This window comes from Anabrus simplex, chromosome 13 (genome assembly GCF_040414725.1).
Source record: "Anabrus simplex isolate iqAnaSimp1 chromosome 13, ASM4041472v1, whole genome shotgun sequence".
Taxonomy (NCBI): domain Eukaryota; kingdom Metazoa; phylum Arthropoda; class Insecta; order Orthoptera; family Tettigoniidae; genus Anabrus; species Anabrus simplex.
In genome coordinates, this window is record NC_090277.1 from 78,965,825 (window position 1) to 78,979,383 (window position 13,559).

Sequence of the window (13,559 nt, forward strand, 5' to 3'; positions counted from 1 at the left end):
CTTTCAGCTCAGTATGCTTCGGCAGCAGGGGAAGTTTTGATCGCAGCCAGTATCCAGTGTAGCGATAATGAACCGTGTGTGTGTTGTGCACCACTCAGCGAGTTAGCTCGCCGTTACTGCAATTCGATTCAGTTGACACTTGAATGAATCGATTCAGTGTTTCGAATCATACAGTCAGTGCACGCCTTACTGACAGTGATTCACCAGTGGATGGAGATATCTGTATGATTTCCAGTGATGAGTTCTGAATATCAAGAGTTACTCGTCGTCAGCCAGGCACAAGCTGTCAGTGCGCGAGTTCTTGAAAGCCACAGTTGATTGAAACAAATACTGTGTTTGAACTCTCTCCTTTCACACGAATACAAGTCGGATGCTTAGGCTGTAATAGGTAAGAGTGCAAACTTACTGAAGCAAATAACAAGTATACGCTGCCCAAACAACCGGTGTGCCATGACATTTGCATAAACAGAGGGGTCCCGGCCTATTAGAACGCCCTTAACACTCCCGCTACACTATGGAATAATTGCTAGACGACAGTTCCTACCAGGTAAGTTGTTTTAGATTCTAACCTCTAACTGCTTAACATCCGATAGCGGCCGAGTCCCGACACATTTTGTTCAATATAGTAACATTGTACAGCTAAAAGTGAAATTTCTCAACTGTATACATCACAAAGCTCTCCTTCAACACAGTACACACCACATAACAATTTATAATTACCTGATACATCTGATACACGTTCCACTCTGCTTAGGGCTCAAGTTGAAAAATGGAACAAGTAGCAGACATCTTACAATAAAACAAGCATCACTGTCACGACAGAAGTTACCAGCGGGCTGCAACAGCCAGAGGAAGGATGTGTTAAAGAAGGTCACAGGGTAGATAGGTTCTAAAGATCGTGACGACTTAAATATTTATAAATAGAGTTCGGGTGTTTAGGCAGTAATAAGTAAGAATGCAAACTAATTTCGCTATAGGAAGTGTGGTCTAGCCCGCTCTTCCTTAATGTAGTGAGAGTAACATAATTTTTAGGGTTTTTAATCGGCCGTACCCCTAATGTTTATGCAAATCTCATAACAGAACTGTTGAACGTGCTAATGTTTGCTTGTTTCTCGCTTCAATGAGTCTGCATCGTAACCTAATATACGGGCTCTATTTGTAAATGATAGGGGAAAATGATACAAAATGACGGAGATCTGAACCGATAAACCTCTATTTCTCGAGAAGAAGAAGGTTCTATGAATAGGTCTATGGCTGTGGTTTAGGTTACAATGAATGCAATCTTCTATGTAATTATTGACATTGTATTAGTGTTATATTCTGTTCACTGCCCTCGATCAACCCATGTAATACATTTTCATTACAGACTCTTATACCATTCAGCACTCAGTCTGCAAGACTGTGCCTCCTCGATATTCATTTTGCAACTATATCCGTGGCTTTGTTTAATTCTCTTCTTATCTATAAATTATTATAAACTGAGTCTAACAATCATTCCCTTGGTCTTCCTCTTGTAGGTAGCATATACATCTCCATCAATCTCACGTGAACCCCACCACTGACACCAATTTATACCTAAGATAGCCATTCACCCGCTGTTGAATAGACTGGGTTCCAAGTTCTCTTTCCCAGACACGTATAGGCACTAACTAGGGAGAGAGTTTCATGAGTAACGAATCGATGAATGGATTATTCTATAATTGAATTGTGTACAAGCATGAATGAATGAATTAATTAATACGCTACTTTCTCAGTCACGAAGAGCTACTAACTGGAGAGAGTGCATTAATTAATTAATTAATGCCTTGAGGAATTCCCCTCCTAATAATTACAGAATCAGATAAAGCTTCACCTACTCTAATTTTCAGAGTTCTGTTTTCTAGAGATACAGCCACCCATTCCGTCACCTTTTTGTCTAGCCCTCATTTTTACCAGTAGTCTACCATGATCTAACCTGCCAAATGCCTCACCTGTGCTGTACAGTATCTGAGTGAGTGGATTATGCAATAGCCACATGACCTAGTGATGCCATGCTCTCAGTCAGTCTGCGATAAGCCTCCGTAGAGCGCAAAGCCTGATTGCATTTTGTACAGCTGTAATCGATCGACTTAATGCGTTCCTTAGCTCCTGAATGAAACGTTGAACAGCGTATTTTCGTGGGCTGTGTACTTTTAAATGTAACTCGCACAGAAAATTTCAAGATTCATGAGGATGAATTGCAAAGAGTGAATCCATTATCCATTCGTGTAAATTGATGGGTTTTCAGCGGGCGTACGGGAACAGTGTGACGGCGACCCAGCTCTCGTTTACCGACCGCGGCATGCGGGAAGTACGGCAACTCTTGCTGGACTCACTCTATACTACTATCCTGAAATAATCTCTCTGTTCTAGTTTCAATTCCCACCCTGGCATTCAATCCACCCATATTTCCCTCCCGTATATCAAAGCTGGCCGAGAAACTGACCTATGTAACGACCATTTTCTATTCCTCACAGAAAACAGTTGATCGCAAATGCGAGATCACTGCATTAGCTTTACCACACTTTGATTCGTATTCACTTATCCTGGGAAAATATACTCTACATCCCAAATACTTGAAATGTTTCAACTATTTCATATTTGAATCCCCTGCCTGGAATTCAGTCCTCTTTGGCCCAATGCACAAACAAGTGTTGACGGGAGGAGAGGCGATGAAACTGAGTATAATCTGCACAAAACGTGTCACCAAGAGATGCAGAACCGGACAGGAAACGGCTAGTTTTCACGTGGTCTCTTTCAAAATGTTTTCGAATGATGAAAGTGACAAAGAAGTTCTAGATCTTATTGTCTTATCAAACTTGAAGAGGCAGAGGAAGTTTTTGATTCACCCTTTGTGGTATGCAAAAAATAAGGCAAGAGTGGAACATTTTACTTCATTATATTAATAATAATGATGATGATAATAATAATAATAAAAATAATAATAATAATAATCGTGTGGTATCAGCTACCGTGTGCAGACATTTTAATTTTATTCCATCTGGCTGTCTGCTCGTCAATTTCAACGTTCCGTTTTACCCTACGCCTACTAGATGACAGAGTATACCGAATTTCTCGTGGGCGTCTATTGCTGAGTTTGACGTAATGACAGAGGTAGAAATGTATGCGGATATGTTTCAAAACCCCTATAAGGTGTTCTGTGAGTGTTAGTACCGAGTTCGAGCATTGGTAAGGGATAGTCTCACGGAAAGGTAGGCTCTTGCACCACACTGAAGAAGGGATAGACTCGAGAAGTGAGGGACTAGCGCCTGCGATTCGTCACCTCATAGGCTCTACTGTTTACATTGAGAGGCGAGAAAACTTGCGTTTCCTGGCTCTAATTATTTAAGTCTTGCACATTGCTTCTTAATCATCGAAATTTAAGTAGTGAAAACTATGAAAGTGTATGATTGAAAAGAAGAGGAGGAGGTGAGGAGTGCCCCAATTGATAGGCAAAACTTCTTGCATGACAGCGATGGATTTTATAACCAATTCATCAAAGGATTATAGAGTAAAATATAAAATAAAAGGATTTTGTCGTGGTTGAACAAACGTTTGATCCCTCCAAAGGACGTCTCCAACATCATCGATTCTCTTCCCACGTTTTGTCGTCAGAAGCATCGCAACATGCACACGCTTTGAAGTTCAGACGTCATCGCGTTTCTTGTATCATCTCTGAAAAAAGAAAAATATAAATCAATAATACAGCTACGCTTAAAATATACAGGATGATAATGCCAGAAGAGATGATACAACTTCTTAGAATGCAACAGTTTCATACAATATGCCATTTATAATAAACAAAAATGTTGAATACATTTTCCTATTTTACCTCCAATGTTGTTTTACAATACAATATGATGCTTTATTGTAATTTTTTCCTAAAATCGTGAAAGAAGGATACACTCGAACAACTTTAGAGAAGATTAAAGAATGGGCTAAGAATAATAAAGACCAAGACATTAATATATTAAACATATTACTTAGTATGTAGGATGCAGATGAAGAGTTGAATCCTAGTCTATGGAGTGATACGTACATAGACTGTTATACCTTTCAGAGTTCAATCTGCAAGCCTCTGTGAATTTTTTTAAAAACACCGCCAAAATCCTATATTTGTAACTAGCATTGTGGCCTAGTCTATTTCTATATCTCTTATCTTTGAATTATCAGAAGCTGAGTCTGCCTGAGTGTCCATTATTCTCCTAGGTAACCTACTCTCCTCCATTCGTTTCACATGACCTCGACACCGAAGGCGGTTTATGCGTACAGCTCCATTCATTGAGTTAATTCCTATCTTAGACTTTACTTCCTCACCCGTAGTACCCTCCTGCCATTGTTCCAACACGTTTCTACCAGCCATCATTCTCACTAGTTTTATATCTATTACTTCTGTTGTTGTTTGAGTCAACAGTCCATTGACGAGTTTGACGCAGCTCTTCATGCAACCTTTTCATTTGTACGTAACTTCTACATCCTAATCTGCTCTAATCTGCTTGTCATATTCATACCTTGGTCTACCCCTACCGTTCTTACCCCCTACACTTCCCTCAAAAACCAACTGAACAAGACCTGGATGTCTTAAGATGTGTCCTATCATTCTATCTCTTCTTGTCGTCAAATTCAGCCAAATCGATTTCCTCTTACCAATTCGCTTCATTATCTCCTCATTCGTGATTCTATCTACTCACCTCACCTTCAGCATTATTCTGCAACACCACATTTCAAAAGCTTCTATTCTCCTTCTTTCTGAGCTAGTTATCGTCCATATTTCACTTACATACTATGTCACACTTCATACGAAATTCTTCAAAAATTACTTTCTAATTTCTTTTCTTAAGAAAGGCTTTCCTTGCCTTCCTCCTCACTTCTTCCACCGTTATTTATTCCACTACCCAAGTAACAATATTCATCTACTTCCCTTCAAACTTCATCTCCTAATTTAATATTTTCTTTATCACCTGACTTCGTTCGACTGCACTCCATTACTACCATTTTGGACTTATTTATTTTCATCTTGAACTTCTTCTCCAAGACTCTGTCCATAACATTCAGCTATTTCTCTTCTGTTCTCTATTACTTCTAACCTATGAATAAGATATCTCGAGTCCGCCCAGCTTTCACTCCCGTAAAACAAACTTGGTCTGAAAAGAGACCGGTGTAAAAATAGTTTCGTCCGGGAGCTCACTTCCTTCTTACAGAATACTGTCGACATTTTTTGAAGTTGTAGGCCTAACTCTTTACTGTATCCGGTCAATAAACATAAATAACTTATTTCTTACAAAGTAAATTCAAAATGACGTGGATTTCTATCCAGTTTCTTTCATTATATTCTGCCTCCATTTCAAACTCGTGTATTCGCGCAGTGATCGAGAATGACCGGGAGAACTTAACTCAACCTTCACGGCTTGTAACGTAACTACAGCGTCACTATGACTGAATTTTTATTATTATTCTAATATTGTTTACACAATGGCAGGTTGATTAGCACTAATCTCGCACTTCATTGTCCTGTTTTATACACTTACGCATTTATATACAATATATACTTAAGCGTTTAAGAAGGGACACGATACATTGAACAAGAAACGTGCTGATCGCAACTGCGAGCTCAATGTTTTAGCTTTACTGCACCTTGATTAAACCTCACTTACTGTACTACCATCCTGAGAGAATACACTGGACTGGTAAGGGAACAAACTGAACACTGTTTTGAAGTTGGAATATGCAATCCGTGTGTAACACTACATTCCACGCTGCTGGTTTAGCAAACAAGCACAATATTCATGCCGGAAACGACCATTTCACACACCATAAGTTGTGTAAATAAATGCTCTATTATTATAGTGTTTTAAAATTACTGCATTAAAAGTTTACGTAAATATTCTAGTGACTTTTAAAATATTCCGGTCGCAGACTGAAGGGAGATAAATCCAGCATGCAACGCGCCGCACACAGTGATTAAGAACACACAAACAACAAAAAGCTTTCTACAAAAATAAGGGAGGATAAGTCGCCGCTTGGGGGAATTATTTAACATGTGGCGTAGTGGGCGTGGTGCTGTCCTGTAAAGGGATTAGTCTAACCGGCTGAACTTAGCTGTCAGACGAGCAGAAACGAATGTTATTTAATATTTCTGGTCCAGGTGAGTTTTCATGCAGCAGAAGATATCATGTATGTCAAGCACAGTACTGTACAGCCCGGATCTACAGCGAAAAACAAGTATATACTAGCAAGGACAACACTTGTGCTATGAGATTTGCATAAGCATTAGCGGTCCGGACTATTATAACCACTAGAAGTTATGTTACTCTCGCTACATTACAGCGGAGCGGGCTATATATAGTGTAGGATACAGCTCTTTAGTCCACAGGTGAGAATTCGAATGAAGTATGAATTAAACACGGTTATTTTCGCTTTTTGGGCTATTTTATCTGCCACACTCCATTTCTCACTTGTAAATAAAATTGAAAAGTTCTTTGAGTCCTATTCTTTCTTATTTTATTGTATTTTATTGCGTTATCGTTTGAACTGCTACTTCCAAGGTATTTGAAGTTCGAAACAGATTCTTATCGAGTTCTCTCCCGGCATTTGTATAAGAGTGAAAATGAGAATCCACTGCAAAACATTCTCCGGACAGCCGATAGTAGGCTTGGAACCGGAATGCAGGGCTCTGCTCTATAGCCGAAGTATTAACACGCGTGGCCACTCCGATCAGTCGAAAAACCAGACCAATGTAAAGGTAGTTTAATCACTAATCATACTGCGACAAAAATTCATGCCTTTAATCCAATGCAGGACAATCAGGACGATGTATGGGATATTTTGATCTCAATTCAAAGGACGTTGAAGACTAACGGATCCCATACGATGGGACAAATCCGAGGAAAGACGAAGACTTCATTTTTTCTTTAATTTTGCTTTACGTCGCACCGAAATAAATAGGTCTTTAGGCGACAATGATATGGCAAGACTGGGATTGGGTAAGTAGCAGTCGTGGCATTAATTAAGCAAAAGCCCCAGAATTCGCCTGCTGTGGAAACGGAAGACCACGGCAAACCAACTTAAGATCTGCCGACGATGAGATCCGAGCCCAAGGTAACAGCTACGAGACACTAACCGCACAGCCGACTCGCTCGGTAAAGAGGACTCCACTTTTCAGTAAAGTCTCCCATTAAGATATTAATTTACTATTAAATTCAGCCATGATCCAACTCATTACATTGTGAACGGAAGGACAATAATTAACCTACTGCGCCACTGAGCTAGCTCAGTTCATGATACAGAGTCCGGATTTTTATACAGTAATATATTAGATTGTAAACTTACTGAAGCGAGTAACAAGTATAGGCTATACTGCAGAACGGTTATGTTATGAGTCTTGCATAAATTTTAGGGGTACGTTACATTGGAACCCCTAGAATTTATGTTACTCTTGCTACATAACGAAAGAACGGGCTAGTCTATAATTCCTAATAACTAAATTAGTTTGCATTCTAACCTATTAGCGGAGTCAGGACCCGCGGTGTAGAGGGCAACGCGTCCGCCTGTCACCCGGCGGCCCCGGGTTCGATTCCCGGCCGGGTCAGGGGTTTTTAATTGTAAATAATTAATATCCCTGGCCCGGGGACTGGGTGTTTGTGTCGTCCTTAACGTTCCTTTCCTTCAACACACTACACTTCCGCAATTCCAATTACACGCAGGTTCATATCATATGGTGCAAGTAGTGATAAAAGATCTCTAGAGGTCGACCCCATGAACAAATATCATTTTTCTTAAAATCTATCAGCGGAGTCTACTCGTGAAAAGTTTCCTCTGGAATGGCAGCATATCACGAAATTCCATTACGTCTCCAAGGTGAGTGGGTTCAATCCACAACGGCCTTCCTCAATCTGTTTATAAGCAAGTCTCATGGAACAGGATACAGCACAGAACTTTGCCTCATCACCTAGTTTCACGAGTTCGACAAGTATAATGACATTCACTTCCCTCGTGTATTGATCCAGTGGAGAGCCTGGCCATAGCGATGCATTCAAAACAGAGCTTGTGCCCCAAATCACACCTTCTCTCACAGCGGAATGGGTAAACACGCCGTAACACGGATGTGTTCCTGGGTTCGAATTAGCGTCTTCAATTTCCTACATCATTGTAACCATGGTAACCAGTGTTGGTCTATGTACACGAGTTCAGTAACGCCATCTTCTCACTGTGCAGCGCTTTCTTCTTGTAACTAAGAGCTTGAGAAAATCTCGTATCAAGTGAACCACGTTTTGCTACTGAGTCCAGAATCATACGCCGAAAAAAACCATATTCCTTGCAATTCACTCTAAAATTATTGAAAATGAAAAGAAATAAAGTAAAATTATCCGGAAAATTCATGGTCTCACGAGAGAAAAATGGAATGTGGATTAAGAGGAGAACAGAGGACCTCTAGTCATTAACTGACAGGTTCACTGATGCCGTATGCAAGAGACGCCAGAAATTATATATATAGAATTGACAGCGACAGATTCACCAAAAGATTATTTAAAGTAATCAACTCAATGAAGGTCAAATAAACTGAATAGATGATTCTTTTTTACAATTTGCTTTACGTCGCACCGACCCGGCTCACTTGTCCGTTAGTTCAGAGCGCTCAGAAGTGAGAAGGTTTGGCAACTCCAAGCAACTCGATCCGGCCAGCAGGCTTATCTCCATGGCAACCATACCCCCTGCTCTCTTCTTCCCACTCAGGTAGGTAGTAAAAGCATATCCTTCCCTAAGAACTGTCAGAATGCATCTTTCGATAATACGACCATAGTCAGACCTATAGTAACATATAGTCTACCTGCCTGGCACCCTATCACTGCAGCTAACCTCACAAACTAGAAGTAATCTAACGCCCCGCTGGGCAATTAATTAACAAGAACATTTGCCGTCAATCGCCATTCACCTTTGACCATTCCCTCGACTCTCCTTATCCTACAGATCCGTCCGTAGAGGCAAAGGGGTGTGTCTGCGCGAACTGAGTTTTACAAACTAAGTTCCTTTGCTCTTTCAGCGCGGCTTTGGAACTATCTTCCCGCCAGCACTAAATGTAAAAATGTAAATAGAGTTAAATGTTATGATAGGAATCACATGCGGTGAGAAAATGCATGTGAATATGTGGAAGAACGAAGTAGGGAGTGAGCGGTTGTGTAGGTGAGAAATATGTATACAATATACTTCGTTACTTTACCTGTAAATAGTGTACATGACTGTTTTACTATAGGATTTAGGTAATTATTCCAAAGGTCAGGGGACACTATGTTAGGGAACTTGTAATTTTCCCCTCGCCTTCAATACAGTAAAGGTTTATGGTAAATGAATGAATGAATGAATGAAAAACAAGAAAGGAAAATCTTCAGAAAAACCTTAGGAGCAAAATGCGAAAAAGAAATTTGGATGAAAAAGAAATCACATGAAATATATCAAGTTACAGATACAACCAGGGAAGTGCGATTACAATTTGATGGTCACTTATCAAGAATTGATAATAACAGGCTCACAAAGAAAATTGTAAACTTAGCCTTGTCAATGAAAAATTACGATAATTATCTAAAATAAATGAGTGAAGACCTAAATTAAATTTAAATAATATATAAACCATTCAAGATACAATAAACAAATTCACAAACACAAATTTTTTATAAAGCCCACCCGACTAAATAAAGGATGGACTGACCAGATTAAAAAAGGAACACAGCAAGAGGACGAAGTGATACTTGGAAGAGAAGGACAAAAACTAAAATAGTACTCATAAATTCAAACACGCGCCTTATTGGGCATAATAAATCGTTTGTTCAGATCTCTAGTGATAATAATATGGATTCTGCTGTTCATAGTATTGTGGGCAGCCGCTTTGAAGGGGAAAGTAAAATAACTCTAACTATAAAAATACAGACAGACATTGCAGTCGCGCGTTACAAACTGCATTTAAACGTCACTCGCTCCAGTTCTAGGGCACCATTATGGGGTCTCCACTGCTTCTACAAACAATAACACTAGAGTGCATGGAGACCGTTTCCAAGTTTCTTGGCCAGTTTCTGAACGAACACTTTAGCTCCATTACATAACCGTAGCTCCGGAGTATTGCTTCCTAAGTACTCCTTAAGTCATACATATTTTCTTGAAAAAGATAGAACTTTTAAAAAGAATTATCCTTCATGTTTATTCAGGGAAGTTTTTGATTACAGATTTAACCATTCATACAAACAGGATGAGTGGCTCAAATGGTAGAGCACTGGTTGTTCAGTTCGGCGGTATTTGAAGCCCAGTTCCAGTAGGTTTACTAGCATTTAAAAGAACACCTGCGTGACAAAATTCCTGCACTTCATCATCTCTGGAAATAGTAATTGTTAGGAGGACAGTAGTAGTTGCTTTTTAACGCACCGACACAGATAGGTATTACGATGACGATGGGACAGGAAGGGGCTAGGAGTAAGAAGGAAGCGACCGTGGCCTTGATTAAGGTACAGCCCAGTATTCGCCCGGTGAAGAAATGAAAACCACGGAAAACTATTTTCAGGGCTGCCAACAGCGGGGTTGGATCCCATTATATCCTGACTGCAAGCCAATAGCTACATGACCGAAAATTCTCAGCCCATTGCTTGGTATTAATATTATGCGTGAATGTTCCCTTTCGGGGCTTTATTTATGATTTCGGAGGATCCAGGATGCCTGTGTCTGTTCACTAAAGATCATCCTCCTTTCTTCCGTCCACTTGGTACCTGCTCTTTTTGGTACTTCATTCTCTGGAGTAACTTCCCACTTGTCAAATTCGATTCAAAATTTCTTCAGGTTGAATTTGTGCGTTCTTCCTGCCCGCTTTTATTTCTTGTGTCAAAGGGAAATTCTTCAGTTCATCAACTCTTTCAAGAATTTGGTGGGTTATTCTGGTTTCTGGAAGATTCTTAACATGTCCATAAAACTTTAGTCCTCTTTTCCTGAGGTCTGTCGCAATATAAGATCATTTTTCTGTGGATTTCCGGATTTGGAGGCGGTACCCTTCTTCAGTGTGTCTTAGTCCTAACATTTTTCTCATGATTTTTCGCTCCTTTTTGAGCTCGCCCTTTTTATGAAGAGTTAGAGTTCCCTTGTAGATAAAGCCTCAGGTTTGATTACAGTATTGTAATGCTTAACCTTAACGTGGGGAGACACACATATTTTTTGAGGATTTATCCCTTTCTCCCATATGCTCTTAGACACGGTTGTTTTGGGCTACTTTTTCTTGTCCGGATGGTTCGAGGATTTCACGCAGGTATTTAAAGTGAGGGACTCTGTTGATGTGTCCTTGTTTTGTATTGAGACTATGGATGTCTAGTTTTGAACAGAAAAATTCAGTTTTCTGGAAGGAGATATGAAGTCTGACCTTTTTGGCACATTCTTGGAGAATTTCAACTTGCTTTATCACTGTTACTTCATCGCTGGACAGAAGAGCCAGGTCATCCGCGAAGGCTAAGCATGGAATTTCAAACTTGATTTTTGTATCCCAATGTTTACTGTATTCCAGCTATTTTGCGCTTTCAGTTCTTTTACCCATTACCCCTCATCACCTTCTCTAGGACGAGGTCGAAGATGAGGGGTGGCAATCCATCTCCTTGCCGGACACCAGTTTTTATCAGGAATCAGGAATATGATGATGATTATTATCATCATCCAATTTTTTCTGCAGTAAAAGGTCAGATTGCAAACTTTCTGAAGCGAGCAACAAGTATAGTCTATACTGCACAACGGTTGTGGCATGAGCTTTGCCTCAACATTCCGGATACTGCACATCAGAACTCCTACAGTCTATGCTACTCTCGTTTCATAACGCAAGAACGGGATAGTCGACATTTAGTAATAAGGAAATTGCAGTAGTTTTCATTCTGACTTATTACTACATGAAAATTCGGATTATTATTATTATTATCATTATTATTATTATTATTATTATTATTATTATTATTATTATTATTATTATTATTATTATTTCACATAACTCTTAAAGAGTTAGGATTCCGAAAACCTGTTTTCGCTTTCAGCAATTTTCCCAGGGACTCAATCAAACATTCCAGGTTGTCAATATCTGCTGAGATAACGGCATTAATTTAGTTTCTTAAATCAAATATTTAATACAGACATGAACGCTAAATATTCAATTGTTCGTTATTTTTTAATTCTAACAAAAACATACTTCACGAAAAAATGAAGTGAATCCAGACACACTTAATTTGCCAGCCATAAGGAATGAATTAACAACCTGGCGACCAAGTGAACATCTTCCTCTTCTTGTAACAGATAGATATTCAGGTTACTTTGTCCGTAATTACACTATGATAGCTTTCTATGATTTGAATAATGCTATAACTAAGAGGTGAAGGATTAAAGGATAACTCCCAAGTCTTCCCAGTCAAAAGATCACAGCACTTTCGTAACAATAATTATTAGTCGGAAATCTGCTTCTTTCCTTTGACCTTTTACATTTCTCGCAACCATACACTAATTACGATCTTACCAAAGACTAATACGTCCTCTCCTCTACATCGTTTTCACAATTTCTAAACAGTCTCATACTATATGAAGAGGTCTGTAATCTTTAATTACAACCTTGTTGAAGAGATTATCCCTAGGCACTTACAGATATGCCTATAAGGAAATTTCACCCCATCAACAGAGTAATTAAAACTGAGAGGACTTTTCCTCTTGGCGAAACTTACAACCTTACTTTTCATCATGTTTACTATCATACCATTGTCCACTGTCCATTGTCTTTCAGTAGTCGTTCACAGCATAACATCACACGCAATTAGCTTTATCACCGATTACAATGCTTTATACTCATCTCATATACAACAAAATAATATGGTCCAATAATACCAATCTGTAGAACCTCCTTCTAAGATGTTACCGTATCAGATAATACCTCACCTACTCAATTTCCCTGAGTTCTATTTTGTAGAAATTTAGCCACCCATCCAAGCCACTCATTTTCGCCGGCAGTCTCCCATGACCTACGCAATCAAAGGCTTTGGATAGATCAACAGCAATATAGTCCTTTTCAACTTCTAACTATATCTTGCTGAAATCCAACAATCTGAGCGGCGCAGGAATAACCTTTCCTAAACCCGAACTACCGTCTATTAAACCAGCGAGTAATTTTGCAAACAGGTCTAATATAATTAAAAGGAATACTTTCCCAACTTGTTGAAGTACTGCATCTTGTCAGGTATGGGGGATGAATGTATATTTACTAATTCTAAGCAAATCGTTAATCTTTGATGAGCATGAGTTCCAAACACTCTACTTTTTTCTCAGCTGGGACAGTAGATGGGGCTCCAGTTATGCGGGACTCGCCTCCCGGCGCTCGGCTGCCTAATTATGAGACGCTCACGATAAGACCTGTGACATTGTTGATTTTGAATATTTTGGATGTCTCTATAATGCAATTTGCATCATTTGGTCCATTTATTTTTCATATCGATCTGTTGCGAAATTTGTCGTATATCTTAACACCTCAGTTTCCTCAGATATTCACTATT

At 39.3% G+C, this 13,559-nt stretch overlaps 1 protein-coding gene across 1 annotated transcript in view; it reads right to left on the reverse strand.

The window, feature by feature from the left end:
- Positions 1–3,563: 3,563 nt before the first annotated feature.
- Positions 3,564–13,559, reverse strand: part of LOC136885024 (G-protein coupled receptor dmsr-1-like) — a 44,357-nt gene continuing 34,361 nt past the window's right edge. Inside the window, exon 2 of the mRNA XM_067157410.2 lies at positions 3,564–3,693. The gene's annotated coding sequence lies outside the window, so the exon portion shown is untranslated. The remainder of the gene's footprint in view (positions 3,694–13,559) is intronic.